A 19,829-nucleotide genomic window follows, 5' to 3' on the forward strand; every position below is an offset into this window, starting at 1 on the left:
GCCATTTTTATTTGAGAATAGACAAAGTTAGACCCAAGATATTTCTTATTTTTTATGGTCACTTGTCTAGCAAATGGCTCCAGTGAGTTCCATCCCAGTTGATGAGTGGCTTTAAAACTTCCACACTTCCCCACCTACCATGGTTTATATTTGCAACATAGAAAACATCTTGATACCAAATTCACACCAAACTTAAGGTGTGATTGCATGGGTAATAATCTTTCTGTGCTTGGAAGCAGTTGCTTGGGGCCTGCAGGAAAAAAAAAGTCCCTATGGATAGAGGATGTAGCTCAATCATAGGTCTCACCAGCATATGGACATCCCATCCTTAGCGGTAGTTAAAGCTAATCCTTTTTATCTGTGGAGTATTGCAGCAGTCACAAGGTCAAATTGGTCCTGAAGGATGTTAGGCTAATCTGAGGTTTCTGTAAGGTATTTAAGAGATGGAGAAACAGGGACGTTAACTGATGCAAGGGAGGTTCTCTGTCTTGGCTACCACCATGTATGGTCAAGTTGTGGAAGTTGCATGTCAACAGTACTTGGTGGGAAGAATAAGATGTTAGCCATTGAACCCAAGGTTTCACACATGCTGAGGAGCACCCTACCACTGAGACATAGCCAATCCTTTAACAGTACTCTAAACGGAATCAGCCATGCCTGTGTTCCAGATGATAGGTCCTTAGATAAGGGCTTCACCAGGAAAATAACTTGAGGGCGTTAGAGTATTATAGAGGCATTCAGTAGAACTTGCTGTTTTTCTTATATGGAATTAGCCTTGGACACTTTCCTGTTGCTTATCTTTCTGCAATGGTTCTCCTCTTTCATTTTTTGGCTTCTTGTGATCTGTCTTGATACTGGAAGACGTGACATGTGTCTATCTCCTTGCAAGTGTCCATCAAGCTAAACAAGTTGGTTGCTCAGAACTGTTGCAGAAAAGTAATGAACTTGATGCTTACCTTCAAGGAACACAAAACAGAAGTGAGAACAAATCTATGAAAACTCTGTAGCTGTAACTTCCTTATGATTTCACTCAGATGATTTTCATCCCTTATTTGACTTTAATTTAATAGTAAGTGAAACGGCACCTTAAATTAAACAGTGCAATAAGGAAAATTAAGTGCATCTTCAAGGTTATTCTTACTCTCTCATATTTTTACCTCACCCTGTGTCTTGGTCAGTAACCCAGAAGGAATGTGATGATACTCTCACAATAGAATAATTCAAGAAAAATTTAGCAAAGGTGCTAAACAAGCATAGGCAGCATTTGGAGAAATCAGAGGTGATGACAACACACTGCCAGAGTCATTCTACTGTTTCCACCTGACATTAGGAAAAAATGCAGTTGAACAGAGAAAAGCAATCAAGTCAAGACATAGGAGGAAATGGATGTCAGGGATCACCTCCACACCCTGCTATCTCCTAGTTCCTCCTGAGCCCTTCAGTGGACGAAAGGTTACAAAAGCCTAGAAAGCAATGAAGGCCTCCAGCATCATCCAAACAGGTCACCTTCCCAGGTTAGAGAAACAAAAGGGGAAGGGAAAGCAGATGGTGGGTCTGGAAGAGCAAATGTGTTTTTCACACTATGTCTTCAGATCAGATCCTATAATTCCACTAGTATCCTGAAACACTCATTGCCCGACTAGTCCCTCTTTCTCTGAACTTCTTTGAGAACAAAATCACAAAGAGAGAGAATCCAGTCTCATTCTTTGCTCTTATTTCATATGTAGTTGACCTCAAATTTGTATTTACACGTTGGAAGATCAAGATCAACTCTTACTTCTCAGAAAGTACATTGCTTTGGAAAATTGAGGCCCAAATTATAGAGCCCAGCCTAATGCTTTGCAGAATAACCAAACTGTGTGTTCATCTTTACCATGAGTGTATATATGAAATTCAGTGGATTTAAGCACATTGCTAAATGCCTCACAGTAAATGAAGTTGAAGAAACACAGATTTATTCCAAATTTTACATATTCATATTTTGTGGTTTTGTTCTACAATAAAGGCTAATAGACTTATTTGCTTTCCTGCTTCCTCTTTCTGTCATCTATCATCTATCTATATCTATCTTTCTGTCTGTCTGTTTGTCATCCATTATCTATCTATATCTCTCTGTCTCTCAGGATAAAAATTATTTTTGGAAATACAATCTTCAGCATCTATAAGAATTCACATAGGAGAAGTTGCTTTCTCCATGAATGAATCGGGAAATAATACCCTTCTGCCTGTTATTTTGAGTTTCCCTACCATCTAATTCCCTCTAAATCACTGGTAATCAATCTGAAGAAGCAACATGCAACAGCATTAAAATTAGGGGTGTTTGAAGAGGGAATTAGTGCACTCACTCATTATTCTTGATTAATAGAAAATTATCCTGCTAACATTTACTGTGCTATTCATTTGTTATTTGGAAGTGATTAGCTACAAATATCAGTTCAGAACAAGCCATTTGTGTAGTTGCAGCCGGAGTCATAATTACAGCCACAGTGCCTTTTCCTTCAGATACGCCTTCCTCACTGGAAAGGAGTTCTCACTCTTCCTTGAATGCAGCTCTTCTCCTATAACATCATCTGTTCTCTCCCAAACAGAGAAAAACAATGGTTTATCTGGTACACAAAGACCTAAAGAGCACGAGATCAGGAATTTAGTTTACTACCCAAAGCTGATAAATCCCAAGGCACAGTTATGTTCCCCAAATTATCCATTAATTTGTTTTCATCTTCAACTGACAACAACACATCTATCATTCATTCAGTTTCTTCTAAGGACTCTGAGGGCTTCAGGAAACATACTGATGGAATGCCGTTGTCTGCCTCTGAAATCCCAACTCCTTCCTTTTTTATTTAAATATTCCATCCTGGAATTTTTCTGTAGCCCAGTGTAGTTCCAGAAAGCAAATATTCTTCTGAGTTCACCTTGATTTCCCTCACCCAAACCCATTTTTCTTATAGAAAATCAATGCAATTGACTGTCTTAAGAAATAATTTCCAACACGATTTACCTTTAGGTACTGACACTGATTGAACGTTGACTCACTAAGGAATGGATCATTCAGAGATGTTTGGACTTGGTCAATTTGAAGATACCTCACAGGGATTCTTAGCTGAAAGTCTCATTATCATCATCTCATGTACTTTAATCTTCACAGACTACAAAATTACTCTTTTAGGGCTCCTGTCAGAGATAAGGTCAAGCTATTTAAGAAACAGCTCATTTGGGGGATTTCTGAATCTATAGGAGTATAACCAGTTTTTTTTTTTGTTTTGTTTTGCTGTCCAGAATCATTAAAATTAAATTAATCAATATTTTGGTGCTGTTTCCTGCTCCTCTAATGCCCCAAAGTCCTATCTTATTCCACCAGAGTGACTTGATTTTTACACTGTTATAGTTATCACAGAAAACAAGGGTTTTTAGTCCTGCATTCCAGATCCCTGCATAGAATTGCAGTGGAAAATGCTCTTGTATACTGTAAAGATTTGTCACTCCTATTGGTTTAATAAAATGCTGATTAGCCAGACAGGAAGTATAGCTGGGGCAAACAGACTAAGAGAATTCTGGGAAGAGGAAAGGCAGAGTCAGTAGCCACCCAGACACAGAGGAAGTAAGATGAAAATGCTGCACTGAGAAAAGGCACCAAGGCACATGGCTCAACATAGACAAGACAGAAACTTCCATCCACATAGAATCTACAGAACATGTACTTGAATATGTTAAACAACTGTATGCTTGAGTTTGAGAATCCCTCAATGCCCTTGGAAAACTAAAGAGCAGATCTACTGGGATTCCAAATTGATTTGAACCAGATTTCCTTTTTGTTGACTGAGAGTTGATCATGGACGCCAGCTATAAAAGTGTATTCAAGGCTGTATTTTTTTTTTTTATTGAGAAAAGGAAAAAAAAGTTTCTGCCTCCTCCCAGCCTCCCATTTCCCTCCCCCTCCTCCCACCCTTCTCCCCCTCCCCCCACTCCTCTCCCCCTCCCTCTCCAGTCAGAGCAGTCAGGGTTCCCTGCCCTGTGGAAAGTCCGAGGTCCTCCCCCCTCCGTCCATGTCTAGAAAGGTGAACATCCAAACTGGCTAGGCTCCCACAAAGCCAGAACATGAAGTAGGATCAAAACCCCATACCATTGTCCTTGGCTTCTCATCAGCCATCATTGCTCGCCATGTTCAGAGAGTCCGGTTTTATCCCATGCTTTTTCAATCACAGTACAGCTGGCCTTGGTGATCTCCAATAGATCAGCCCCACTGTCTCAGTGGGTGGGTGCACCCGTCGTGGTCCTGACTTCCTTGCTCATCTTCTTCCTCTTTCTGCTCCTCAATGGGACCTTGGGAGCTCAGTCTAGTGCTCCAGTGTGGTTCTCTGTCTCTATTTCCATCCATCACCAGATGAAGGTTCTATGGTGATATGCAAGATATTGGTCAGTATTGCTATAGGATAGGCTCATTTCAGGTTCCCTATCCTCAGCTGCCCAAGGAACTAACTGGGGACATCGCCTTGGGCTCCTGGGAGCCACTCTAGGTTCAAGTCTCTTGCCAACCCTAAGGTGGCTCCCTTAACTAAGAATTGTGCTTCCATGCTCCCCTATCCAACCTTCCTTTATCCCAGTCATCCCATTTCCCCAAGTTCCCCCCATCCTCCTCTTCTCACTTTTCTCTCCCCATCTCCCCTTACCCCCATCCCACCCCACCCCCAAGATCCCAATTTTCTCCCCGGCACTTTTGTCTACTTCCCATAAGGCTGTATATTTTTACCTTATCTTAGAGTACACCTTAAAAAAATCAGAAGATACAATGAATGAGTTATTTTATATAATTTGTTTAATTCTGTGGCATCTGTTACTTCAGGGCAATGCATACAAATAGCTCCACTTTCTTTTGTAAACTTAGACTCAAGTAAGGTAGAATAATATGAATTCAGTTTACACAGACAAATGGAAGTAAGTACCAGCATCAAGATCTGGAACAAGAGGAAGCATGTGTATATCCTAGAAGGTCTCATCTAAATGAGGTAGCAGATGAATTCAGCATTAAAGTTAACAAGGAAGTCCCAGAGTCAGAGAGACTACTGGATATAGATGAATCTTGGTACAGGCCATGCCCTCCTCCCTAATATCCTTTCATACTCCCGCTTTCTGATGAATTCATATTTATCCCTGCAGGCCTTGCTCTGGCCTTCTCTATAGAGTGCCATGTACCCCTCATTACCTTCCTTTCTTTTGTTTTAGAGAAAGAGTGAGAGAGAGAAAGAGAGAGAGAGAGAGAGAGAGAGAAGAGAGAGAGAGAGAGAGAGAGGCTAAAAGGTTCATGCATTGCATAATTAGATCATAGTGGTGGACTCAATCACAGAGAGGAGATGGAATCATGAGGGCAATGATCTCATCAATGGGTCAGCCCATCTATCTGTTTATAACCTGATAGTCTTTTGAGAAAGTGATGGGGGTTGAGATTTGTTAGAGGAAGCAGGTCACAGGACAGCATGATTTGAACTATACTGGTCCCCGACCCTCTCCCCTTTTTCTCCCCTTGCTTCTTGGTTGTCATGAAGTCAATATCTCCTTTCACCATAATTTTCCTTGTTTACAGGCCTGAGAGTAAAGAAACCAGCCAGTAATGGGCGAAAACCTCTGAAATCATGAGCCAAAAATACATTCTTTCTCTCTTAGATTGTTTCTCTCAGATATTCACCACAGCTTCACAAAGTCTGACCAAAGCAACTACTTCACTTTCACCTGCTGCTACATCATACAAGAAGTGGCATGTTGCTCTCAGGTGCATGGAATGACTTTTACACAATAAACTCCACACTAGATTTCAGTCGCTCTAGTAGGAAAGAAAAATGCAAAGATTCCTCATCTTTGATTGACCAGCATTTCCCTGATTTTCTAATATATATTACAGTAATTAGGAACCACAAATGAGTGTTTACAAGCCAAGTTTACAATGCAATAACTATATGAAATTGGTAGTCAACCTATTGAATCTGCATCTGTGTTCCCTCATCAGTGAGAAGGTGGAAATAGCAATTGTGAAATCTTAATTGCAAACAGAAGATGCAATGCTTGCTGAAATGGGCATGAAATGACTCGATATATATATATATATATATATATATATATATATATATATATCAAAGCAGTGTTGCAGCAGTATTAGTATTAAAACACATTTGCTTAGATCTTTCTTCTTAGTACAAATGAACTGATGTTTCTTTTTTTGGTCTCTATAGAATGCATTTTACTCTAGTGCTGACAGGTTCAAGTGCTAAGCCAGGTAGCTAGCTGTGAATCCATTTGTGACATCTTATTTTGATATAGAATTCTCATTCCAAGGACTCAAAGCCTTTTATGAAGATCATATTGAATCACTGCATAGCATCAGGCATCGTATGGCCGTTGACACAAAAAATCCACAGGAATTATTATAAGTCACCCAATAAACCGGTAAGAAAGACTACAGACTTTTCAAGTGACCGGCACCTACCCTTCTAATGAGGACCACAGATTATGCACAATAGTTCTTACCTGCCAAACTGTATGTTTCTCAAGTAAGAACAATCATAATTTCATTTCAGTGTTCAAGAATAGTGAATAATGTAGCTTCCCGGTTGTGTTACTGTTCATCTTTTGCTATTTTCCCATTTCACACTAAAGGGAAATGTCTGAAGCAATGACTACCATGAACTATCTTATGAAGGGCACTAGTCTGTCCATCAGTTTCAACTACTAATGCAGTGTTCTTAACCTGGGATGATGTTTTCTTACCAGAGAGCACTCGGCAATACTGGGAGGCATGATTGATTGTCAGAACTAGATACCCTACTGGCACCTGGTGGATAGAAGCTGGGAACACTACTCAAGGTCATATAGGTACAGGACAGCCCTTGACAACAAATGCGTACACTGTTCCACATTTCAATAGTGCCAAGTTGAAGAAACTGTGTACTAGAGTCAAGTTTCTGGCCAAGCATGGGTTTAATGGGACAGTACACATACCACCACCTTTTGTGCTGGCTCAGCTTGTGTGGTAAAACTTGGAGGAGGAAGAGATCTTAAAAAATTGGAGAAGAGGATGGTAGAGAAAGGCTTGGAGGCTTGTATTTGACCATGGTACCAGACCTATTTGCGTGTGTTCAGCTTTCTGAATCCCAGCAACACAATTTACTGCATTTCTTTGGCAACAGATCCACTGCACAGTCATTTTACTGCTGTTCTCGATGATAATGATACTGGGCAAAACCCTGAGCCTTAAGAGCCTCCTTGTGGATTCTGTGGTCTGACCTACTGCCCTTTAATAAGACTAAGTTCCCTCTGTTACTCTCAGTTGGCAAGGATTGGGGTACTGGGATCAAAACCCTAGTTTGATTCATTTTACCCTCTGGTTTTCTTTAAAATTGCACACGTCACTGTAGAGGGCCCCAGGTGAGAGGAAGAGAAGTAGGCATCAAATTGGATAAAATAATAAAGCAACTGGAGTCACAACCTCTCTTCCCCAGCTGCCTTCCTGAAATATTCACTTAGTTTTCTGTCTACAAAGCAAAATCATCTGACAGTTGCCAAGCCATTCCTACTACCATCAATGCCACACTTTGGGAATTATGGGTCATAGCTGAATACAAACTATCAAATATTTTTGTGCAGAGTTGATTTCAGATTTTACCCCAACATCAATAGCATACCATCATTATTATATAATTTGTGTTCCTACTTTGGCAAGTGTTTCGAAAGCATTGATTAGAAAGTTGTATTGACCCCTTCAGAGTCCTTCATTTATAATATTTAACATTTACCAGTTTAACAACTTATTTTGCCCTCAGTAAATTACTGCATTTCAGAGGAATTCAAAATTGCTGCTGGGAATATTTATTTAATTTTTAAATTTTATGTTTATGAGTGTTTTATCTGCATGTATCCATTCAGTTGATAGACTCTAGAAGAGCACCTCAGATGCCCTGCAATTGGAGTTAAAGTTGACTTTTTCAGTTGCCATGTGATTGCTGGGAACTGAACACAGATGTTCTGTAAGAGCAGTAAGTGGTCTTACACTATATACAGTACACATTTCTATAAAAATATTCTGGGCTTTCTGTGCCAAAATATACATTTTTCATTGTGATTCACCTATAGTTTTGTAATGTAACTTCATGGCTATAAGTTTGTAGTAGGAAGGCCACTTGGATGTTCCCAGCTGTTCAGCCCTGAAATAATCACACCAAAACTATACTATTTAAAACACTGCTTGGCCCACTTATTGGCTAACACTTATATCTTAATTTAACCCATTTCTAGTAAACTGTTATCGCCACAAGGTCATGGCCTACCAACAAAATTTCAGCACGTCTGTCTCTGGTGAAGGCTCCATGGCTCCTCTCCGACTGCCTATCTTTCTCCCGGCATTCAGTTTAGTTTCCCTGTCTACCTACTTTCTGCCCTATCAACAGGCCAGGGTAGTTTCTTTATTTATCAATGGTATTCACAGCATACAGAGGGAAATGTCAGATCACCTTCCTTTTCTGTTTAAATTAAAAGGAAGACTTTATCTTTAACATAGTAAAATTACATATAAAAAACAGGTATCAAGTAAGAATTATATCTACTTTATCTTTAATCAAAACTAAGAAAAACTATAACTATAAATTCTTCAACTCTACCAAAGATTCTAGAAGGATATAATATTATCTATGTAAACTGGAAGTACATTGTAAACAAATTCAAAATATTTAGAAGTGACAGAGGCATCTTGTTGCCTGGACAGTCATCCAAAGTTCTTCTGTAACATTGGGGCAGCTATCTTCAGCCTGCAGGCCCATAGTATCCAGTAGAATTTTCCATGAAGCAGAAAATTTCAAAGACTGTTCTGCCTATATTGGCAATTTGTCAATCACTTTCTTCTGTATCCTGCAGAATGTCTAGCAGACACTTTCTATTCTTTCATGAAGCAAGAATCCAAACAGATTGTCTAACCTTTAGGCAAGTTCAGTGGTCATTTGCTCTGTGGGTCCTGCATGCCCAGTTTATCAAGCATTCCAGGCAAGAAGAATTTCTTGCCCAAATGGCTAACCAACTTCATAAGACCCCTGTTTGATGCCCATCTTCCTCTTGAAGTAGACTATACTGCAAAGATCAGATGTGTTTCTCTGTCATGAAAAGTCCTAAATTCTTTAAACACTTTAAATGCCATATTCTGTAGTCTTTGAAAGATTTAAAGAATCCCTGTCCATCTGAAATACATTTCTGTACATCTAGAAAATCTAGATGATTATCTATTAACCTATATTTCTTAATTATACATTGCATTTTTAAATGAACTGCACAAACACAATGCCTTAATAAAGAGCAGAAATATACATGTAACAAAAATTGACCTTAAAAATGTATCAATAAACTAAAATCCATACCAATGAAATATCTATAGAATATCTTCCTTTAAGTGTAAACAAATAATTTAGACAATATTCGGGAATATGGGCATAATTCTTCTCCAAACTGCTTCCTGCTGTTTATTGGCAAAGTAATTTTTGGGGTGTTCACAGAGACCTTTCAGGAGGTCTTGGTTCATCAAACCACATTAGCCTGGAATTAATCCACAGATTCTTATCTTCTGTGTAAACAAAAAGAACAACCCTTTTCCAAAGCAAGATATCCTTAGATCTAAAGTTTGAAATCAAGATACAGTCAAAGTACATCTCCAACATAAACTATCTCTCTGGACCGACGTGGAGGTGTGGTAATAAAGACACAACTCACATGACTTTATTGGGAGGGAGAGTCTCAGTGATCCCTCATGAAATCTTAAATTCACATCCTGATAAATCCTCTCCTCTATTCTCCAAACAACCTTTATACCAAAATGTAAACCAAGGGGGAAATTCATTAGCATTTTGTTTCCTAGGTAACCAGATAAATGGCATTAGTCATGTCCACACCTTTGACCACACCATTGTATGCCCATTTTGTCATATCTTCCTATCTTCCTGCTCTGTCACATAGGCCTGAATTAGCATCTCTATCCCAGGCATTCTCCTAATTACAAAGAAGAAGCAAAACAACATTCTGACCCTTTGTTAGGGTAGCAACAGCCTGTCCGGAAGCTATGTGACCACCTCAGGTGCAAACTATGGCTTGAAATTCTGGCTACCATACCATGTAGAAATATGGGCCTACAAGGTACTTTTAAGATATGTGTGTGTGTGTGTGTGTGTGTGTGTGTGTGTATGTATGTGTGTTGGTTTAGCTTTGCAGTCCATACAATGAAATGTCTCTGTACTTAGCTCATTCACAGTCAAAAAATTCAAAGAAAACATAATAATATACATAATCCAGACTCTCTGTGTATTCTCCATCTTTATGTGGGTTATTTTTCTTTACTCCTTTTATCTATGACTGTCTGTACTTTGTCTCTTTAAAGACTTTGCTTTTTTAATAAATAATTTACTTCCTTTCATAACTATCTATACTCATTTTCTTTTCCTTTCCAAGCCTAGGTACATTTACCCAAAACTGTGACTCATTTAGAGGTCTTTAATGTCTGAATCTGTCCTATTGTGTATCTGTAATTCTTTACTGCCCAGGAGCACTTCTTAAAATGCTAAGAACTTCTTATGAACTTAAGCTGTGCCATTGCTAGGGGAAATACAGCACGTTCTGCTTGTCCCACCCAGTCCAGCATGACAGAGCTGCTGCTGCCTCTCAGAGCCATGCACAGTGTTTCATCTCTACATACACAGCTGATCCATGTTGCCATCAAGCAAGCCGTAGCACGTTGCTCACAAACCCTATTAAAATGCTTGGGTTCCTGAAAGAGCCAGAGGTCACTCTAGCAGCACTGCCCAGAAAGCAGCATATTAAAACTCTGCATCTTTTTTTCTTTTTTCTGCTACCATTGAATTAGGAAAACCTCTCTTAAAGGAGCTGTAGCATGCAAACTCCATTTGGGGGAAAAATGCAGCTAAACTTTGTTTTTTTTAGTGTCTAGAATTTGTTTTCAAGTCCTCTCAGGTTTTATGTGGATTTAGACTACTATGTTGATACCAATTAGGACTTCCTACTACAGAGTTCAAAGATGTAATATTTAAAAAGCTTTGCTGATGTCTAAATGTATTTGTTTTCTACATGATCCATCTGCTGCCAAGTTATAGAGAACCCCCAGTGAAGAAGAATGTGAGGTCAAGGAACTCCAGAGAAGGTCATTATAAATACAGAATTTCTCATTGTTAATAAATATTCAGAAATTAACTCTCCGGTTTCTTAAATTGATGAATGAAAGGCCTGTACTGAGTTATTTCAGAAACATAAGAAAACTCAATGCACTGCCAAAGTAGAAAGAAGGGAAAATTCTTAAGACATAAAGATAAGGCTTCTTTACCCACAATCTTTGTTTAATTTAAAAGTCAGATTAGGGCTGGAGACATGGCTCAGTGGTTAAGAGTAGTTGTTGGTTTTCTAGAAGATATGGGTTTTGATCCCAGGATGCACATCAGGTGGCTCACAAACAATTCTAGCTTCATTTCTAGGTGAGCTGATGTGCTCTCTTGGTCCTGCAAGTATTACATGCACATGATACACTTATGAAGTACCAGACACAAACACATATATTAAAAATAAATCAATTTAATAATATATATAAAAGGATAATTTAGTAAGAGAATGTTTGATGATATGCTTTAAATACAAACAACCAACTCTTGTTGCCTTCAGATTTCAGAAAAATAACTGTAAAAATTTAAATATACCATTTTAATGGAATTCCTTTTTATCTCTCATTAATTAAGTAGCTCCCTCTTAATGCTTTCATAGTGAAACACCAGAGAGTTCTTTTTGTCTGCATAACCATAAACCATTTGGCCAGCCATCTCTTTCTGACTCTTACCAACTGTTACCACCACCACTTCATTGATTATCCGCACCTGGATTCTTAGACAGAATCTTGCATTATAATGGTTTTCTCATCACCTGAGAGTCATCTTTCATTTGTCATGAAGGCCATCGTTTCATTCTTTCATTTTACCCTCAAATATCTTCTTTTTAGGCCTTAACTGTTCATCTTGTCAAAACTGAATCTCTAGCCACATACTGTTTCTCAGTGCTTAATCCATTGTATGATCTGTACATCTTGATGACTTACCTCATTTAACATATATTTTCAATACTTTAATATAAGATTCAAGAAAAAAGAATCTTGTTAAGTTCATGCTTTCTTTGATGATCATAATAGATGCTCTGTCAATAGTTACTGAGTTAAAAATTGAGATGAAATCATGCTATATACAGTGTGAAGGTCTGACTTTGGGACTTACAAAAATCACTGAATTGTTAAGAACATTTTAGCCTTCTCTTTATTGGGACTCTTTCATGATGAGCTTTTGTTTCTGTCATTTATCTTATAACCGTGTAGCCTCTTTTCATTAAATCAGCCTTTGACAAGGGAGTTCTATCGCCCATGTTTCTAGGCAATTGCTGAATTGCCTAGTAGCACTGGCATAATATATTCTCCCTGTGACAAATAAACAATAGTTAAATGAAAGAGTTCATAATATGCCAATAAGCTGCAAGAGGGTACTTATGGTTTTAGGAGGGCAGTTAATTTTTAGAATGTGAAATTTTTCAAACTCTTGTTTATGCCTTTCATTAGTATGCAGAGTTATCCTTAGGAAGTAACAAGGTATTGATTGACACTATTCCTAGAGAGATGGAAACAAGTATCTATGCACCCCAGATAAGAAACTGATAACAATGAGACCATGAGAGAATGGGATGGTTGAGCATGGAGAGGAGCAGAGTGGGAGAGCAATGAAAGAGAGATCTTGATAGAGAGAGCCACTTTGGGGTTAGGGAGAAACCTTTTGTGCTAGGGAAATTCCAAAGAGTCCACAAGGATGACCCCAGCTAAGACTCCTAGCAATAGTAGAGAAGGTGCCCATACTGGCCTTCCCCAGTAATCAGATTGGTGAATACCCCAACTATTATTATAGATAATAATAATAGTCATCCAGTAACTGATGGAACCAGTTGCAGAGATCCACAACCAGGCAACAGCCTGAGCCCCAGGAATCCAATAAAAGAGAGGGAGGAGGGAGTATATGAGCAAGGGAGGTCAATATCAAGATGGAAAAATCTACAGAGACAGCTGAACCAAGCTCATGGGAGCTTATAAACTCTAGATAGACAACTGTGGAGTCTCCCTGGGACCAAACTAGGCCCTCCATGTTGAAGGTTGGACCATCTGAGGGACTCCTGGCAGTAGGACCAGGATCTATACCTGGTGCATAAGCTACCTTGTAGGAGTCCATTCCCTATGGTGGGATGTCGTGCTCATCCTTAATGCAGGAGGGAGGGACTTGCTCCTGTCCCAATTTAATGTGCCAGATTTTGTTAACCCCACATAGGAGCCCTTACCTGTTGGGAGGAATGGATGGGGTTGGATGTGGTGGAAGAACTGTGTGGCAACAGTATTCCAGATGTCTTCCAAATTTGTGTGTGTGTACGTGTGTGTGTGTGTGTGTATGTGTGTATTTTTCAGATTGTCCAAAGACTTCTTAGGTAACCTTTTCAGCACATTAACAATTGCATTACTTTTAATGGGGAAACAAATAACAGGGAGCTTTTAATACTTAGATAATACTTTTAAACAATATTGTATTTCAGAAATAATAAATATATGTGCACTGTAAAATAATAAGTATGTGTGTGAGGGGAGGGGGACTGTGTTTTCATTAGTACATATTGTTTTATGCGTACCTTACATCCAGGTCTGCTATTCCCCAGACTCTTGGCCAGTGAATTTGTAGTGCTGTAAATAAACATACTATACATTAACACCTTGAATTTTTGTCTCTGCTCCTTCACTGATGATTTATGTGACCTACAGTAATGACAGCTCTCAACCTCTGAGCTTTGCACTACTTTGTCAGGAAAACGGAAACAATGCACATATATTTATTATTTCTGAAATATAAAATCCTTGTTTTCACATTTTGTTTTGTTTGATAACTGCTTGATTAATTATAACCATTAAATATATACCAGGCTTGAGACTCACAGGGTGATTCACAGGGAAATTCTTTTGCTAAGTATTTACTTAGTAATTACTGTTCCCTCCTTTTGTGGGTATTAGAACAGAAGAAAAACTTTGCCATCTCTCTCAGGCATGCTCATTCCATAGTTGTGTTTCCAGAATGAAGAGTGGTTTGGACTCAGTTCTGGGCCATGCCTGACTTCAATTCACCGATCTAAAGTAGTCATAAATATATCTTTGGCCTGGTGCCCTAGATTTGTAGGAAGTGAAGGGGCAATTTAGGTCTTGACTGCTCTGTTGGCAACAAAATTCTTAATCGGCAATCCATACGCATAAGGCTATTTAAGAAAGGATGAATGGGCTGAACACTCACCGGTGTGTCATACAGAAGGAGCATAAAGAATTGCTCTAAGACTCTGGTATTGATTTATTTCTGACAGTTTCTTTTTTTTCCTTTATGAGAGGAGAGCTTCATTTTTGCATAACAGGTACCCATAGCAGTACAAGAATTCTGAATTATGGAATTTTTACTATAGAAGCTATAAGGTTCAATGTCTGAGCCCTGACTTGTACTAGACGAGGGCTGACTTCTAAGCATAGTCTGTATAATGGGGAATTTAACTACCACCTCTTAACTTCACTGTCTTCCTTCCCAAATATAGGTGGTGAGCATTAGAGGCTATTTGGTCTGTGGTACTGAAAACATCTTAGATATTATGTATGATGGTTGAACTAGGATAATAATATATAGGCAACTTCCTACATGTAGAAGAAAGGCAGACTCTATGTATATATTTATACTTGAAATTTTCTTGGTAATTAATTTCCACCCCTTCTGTATTTTATGAGGGAAATAATTTTAGAAAGGATAAAGGGAAATACCTATAAATAAAAGCAAAGAAGTTTGTTTTGCTATAAAATTCTTCAAATAAATTTATGAAAATAATTGAAAGAAACCTGTGGAATTAGTGATTTGTTGGTGTGTATTCATGTGCATGTGGGGGGGGGGTTGGTCTATGTGCACATATACACACATGCAAAGGTCCAAGGATATTGTCAGTTGTCTTACTCTATTATTACCCACCTTGGATTTTTGAGACACGGTCTCTCATTGAACCTGCAACTCCTTGTTTTGACTAGGATCATTGGCCAGGATCTGTCTGTCTCCATCCCCAGCACCGGGTTTACAGACAACAATCAGATTTTATATAGACACTGGGGATTTGAACTCAGCTCCTCCTGCTTTCAGTGCAAGTCCTCTTATTATCTAAGGCACCCTCTGTCCACATTTTTTGGGCATGTGCAATAAGTCGGTTGCAAAATCTCCAAAAGAACCTTCAAGGGTCTGGCCTAGGTGTTGTAAATGGAAAAATAAAACAAACAAACAAAAAAATGTTATCTCAATGGGCATGGATTCAAGTTTGAGGAATGGGAAAAATGGGCAGAACTGGCAAAGTAAGTAAAACACTATTTTCTCCACTAGACAGCCTGCTCTTAATCCTGAGAAATGGCGTGAACTGAGTTCAGAGGCAAGAAATACCAAGTGACAAAAAAGGAGCCATGCTTGAGTGAAGTGAAACCATGAAAGAAAACTGCAGCTCTGCTGGGGATTGAAGAGTAGAAATGGAAACCCGAGCCAAGGGTGCAGTCACTGCACCACAGCTACAAGGCTTTTATTAGGAATTACAGGAAATTACATGAAAAGCAACATTAATCAACTTGGGAATCTTGTTCAGCACGAAATGGAAGTGGAGAGTTATTGAGGGTGGCCATTGCGAGGGGCTCCTAACTCCTCTGTCTTCTTGGGTCTTCACTGCCATCTGGAAATAGTCAATAAAGATGAATAAAACTCACTCAAGTGGAAGCAGGTTGTCTTAGTCGTTTTGTTGTTATTACCACTGCTTTGTAAAATACTGTTACCAAAGCATCTTAAGAGAGAATGGGTTAGTTCTGGCCCCCAGGTTCTGCGAATGGTCCATTACGACAAAGAAGCGGCAGCAAGTGCTTGCGTCAGCTGGTTCGATTAAAACTACAGCCAGGAAACAGAAAGCAAAGAATGATGATACTCTGCTAACCACCTGTTACGCCCCTAGGACCCCAGCCCAGAAAATGGTGCTGTCCTGTGTTAGGGTGGGTCTTCTTACCTTCTGAGCCTAATCAAAAGAGTTTCTCCCCTGATCTCACTGCTAGGAGCCTTACACAGTGACCAAGCTACCCAACTGTCACACACAGGCAGAGTTTGTTTTGGGGAACTTGCTACCAAATGTTGAATTACATTGCCCAGCCCTGAGGCAAGGGGAAGAGCAAGGCCTTGCCTCAACTTGATGTGCCAGGCTATGTTCAAGTCCTTGAGAGGCCTGCCTTTTCTGAAGGAAGATGGAGGAGGAGTGGAAAGGGAGGGGAGTAGGTGGGAAGTGGGGAACAGGTGGGGCAGGAGGAGAGGAGGGAGTGGAAACCTAGGTTGATATGTAAAGTAAACGCAAAAACTGTTATGTAAATAAAATTAAAATTAAAAAAAGAGTTTGTCTCAAGCAACCCCAGTGGGTTAGCTAGTCTAGATAATCCCTCAAAGGCACATCCATAGGTTTCTTTCCTGGGAGACTCTACATTCTATCAAGTTGTCAATCATCTTTCCCTTCTGGCAATCCTACCAGTTTGTATGGACATTACACTGCCTGAACACCTGATCCTCTGTGAACCCTGACTCACATTCCCATCCCTCTCCACTGATGAACTCCAGCTAAATTATCCTGCCCCCGAGTATGGTGACCTTAGTGAGAATGTCCTTCTGAAACTCAGATAATTGGTGAAAGAGGGCTCTAGTTGTTGGCACTGTTGGGTAGGTGCTGGGGGCTCTTCTTTCCTGGAGCAAGTATAACACTGGGGACAGGATTTGAGAGTTTAAAGTCTCATACAACCTCCAGTTCACTATCTCTACTTGTATTAGAGGATGTAGGCTCTCAGGTTTCCTCTCTGGCAGTCATGCCTGCCTTCTGCTATACATGCCTGCCTTGATGGACTCTTATCACTATAAACCAAAATAAACGCTTCCACGAATTGCTTTTGGTGATTTATCACAACAGAAAGGTAACTGTAGATTTTTTTTTATTTACACCCCATTCTGCTCCCAATAGGTCTAGTTTAAGAATATGAACAAACTGATCAAGTCAATGACAGATAAATGATTCAAAATAAAGAATTACACTCTTTTCAGAGACTGATTGACATCAATTTGTGATCATTACAAGCTGTCACTTTACATAGAACTAGAGCAGTGATCCTAATCCTAGCAGAGCCTGAGCTAGAGCATATCCACTACCTTTCAACTTCTTGTGTAGTAACAGTACACACACACATATGTGTATATGTGTGTGTGTGTGTGTGTGTGTGTGTATTGCTCTACATTCACCTTGGATATCTTGATCACACCTATTTCCAGATCAAAGCTACTAGTTTCTTTCAAAGTTTAAACAAACAAATGATCAGTATTCCAAGAAAATCTTCTCAAATATCCCAACATAAATTAGCTGCTGAGTTTTTGTGCTATCTTCAATAAAATGGTTCGTTTTATTATCTTCATTTACAAGTTAGTAAATTAATGATTGAAGCAGTTAAGAACTTGTACAAGGTTAAAGGATTAGGAAACGGGCAGAGGCATAGGATCAAAACTCTTAACAACCTACTAATCCATTAAAATGTTATCATGTCATCCTCTTAGCTCCCTACATATATTGCTTGCATATTTATTAGAATAACAACTGGCACACTCTGTTTTCTTCAAGTGTACACTCTGCCTCAATAAATAATAAACTCCTCAAGTTTAAGAACCATATCTTATCCATCGCTTTATCACCCATAACATCTAGTGGGTGATCAGAATAAGGTGATCCATAAATTTCATTTGAATTACAGAAAATAAATCAAGAGTCAGTGTGGCAAAATGTGTGTGTGTGTCTGCCTGTGTGTGTGTGTGTACATGGACATTGCACACCTATATAAAAGTTCAAGGAGAGTTTAGCAATTATTCTTATAGGATGGCCTTTATTTTGACTCTTATATACAGTGTAACAGAAGGAAATAGCAAAATAGGCATTCAAAGTCACTCCTATTATTTTGCGGAGAAGAATATAGCATGAGTCATCTTTGGACTGTATTCACAGAGCTCCCTAGCACCCAAGTTGACAGTGTTTCTAATAAGCATCCTTGATAGAATCCCTTCCACATTTATTATTTAGTGTAAATTGCATGACAATGATATTTTTAAGGCTTTTCTCTCCCGGCTTTAACTTTTAGGTAAGAAACATCACAGCCCTTGCATATCAGCTCTCAGTAAGTGGTAGAAAGTTAGAAGGGTTTTAGCTTCGTTTTCTCTTTCAGTAACAGTGAGGACTATGCAGATTAGTTCTTTATGACCAAAACACTCCTAAAGGAGAATCATCAGCTACACCATTTTTAGTCAATTCAGTTACAAAAAAAAAATCTTTAAAAACTTGGGCCAGACCATTCTTCAGCCCAAATTACCAATCAAGATGGTCGTTTCTAGAATCAAAGGTAGAGTTGGACATTATTTAGCAACCTCCTACTTGAATTACAAGTTTACTCCAAAACTTCTTTCAATTGGAGAGGTGGTTCTGAATCTATTACAAAGAATAGGGTTTCCTTACCTTCCCTGGGAGTTTTCTGACTCTGTCTCTTAAAGTCTAGTACTGGCCACAGTTGGTGCTCAGATGCCACATGAACACATTTCTCTTACCTTATGCAGTTAATGAAAGATCAGAACTCCAGGTGATGGAGGAAGGTCATTGGCTAATAAAGTAACTGCCTTGGCCCATTTTATTGGTTAGAGGATAGGTGGGAGGAGTAGACAGAGCAGAGCGCTGGGAGGAAGAGGAAGTGAGCTCAGTCTCAACAGCTTGCCTCTCTGGAGCAGACGCCTGAGAGAGACGCCATGCCCTGCTCCCGGGATGAGGCTCCGACCCAGGATGGACATGGGCTGGAGTCTTCCCGGTAAGCGCACCTTGGGGTGCTACACACATTAATAGAAATGGGCCAGGCAGTGTTTAAATGAATACAGTTTGTGTGTTATTATTTCAGGGCATAAGCTAGCCGTTCAGGCGGCTGGGGTGCTGGGGACGCAGCCCTGCGCTCCTTATTACTACATCCAGGTCTACTTTAAGAGACAGCAGAACCTTTTGAAGGTCTCCACATAATTTTTCATCCCTACTATGACATAACACCTGCCTGTGCAATTCAGGACCCATGCACTCTTCACTCAAAGCACATGCTAACAGGTAATAAGTAGAGAAGTTGTTCGGAGTGTTAGATCTGGAGTTAGACAATCTAAATAAAATATCAGATATTCAGTGCATAGTCTACCACCTTCTACTAGTTACCTGAGTTTCCTGAGCTTAGCTGTCCACATGTGTATATCATAGTGCTTGCCTCGTGTGGTCATTAGTACTGAATGGAATGGTAGCTATAGGTCATTTAGAACAGTTCCTGATCTTCCAATCTCAGTTGGCTCACAGTACTTTTATTAGAATGATCAAGCTCTTCCCATCACGTGTCAAAATGGAGTACAAGAATGCAAGTGTTATAAATTGCAGAGACAAGCAGTAAAAATGTGGTAGTAGGAATGAAAACTGCTTGGGGTCTTCATTGCCTGACTATTAAAGTGGATCCAGAGTTTATAACTTTTTATATGCTTCTGTATTAAGCTAGATTGTTCTCTTATTCTAGCATGGATCAGTTGTGCAGGCTCAGACAAGTTCTCTGGTATCTCTCAGAACCTTAATCATATCTTCTGGTTTGTAAAATTAGG

This window comes from Microtus oregoni, unplaced genomic scaffold (assembly GCF_018167655.1).
Source record: "Microtus oregoni isolate MIOR12 unplaced genomic scaffold, Mior012 000012F_ref0000307, whole genome shotgun sequence".
Taxonomy (NCBI): domain Eukaryota; kingdom Metazoa; phylum Chordata; class Mammalia; order Rodentia; family Cricetidae; genus Microtus; species Microtus oregoni.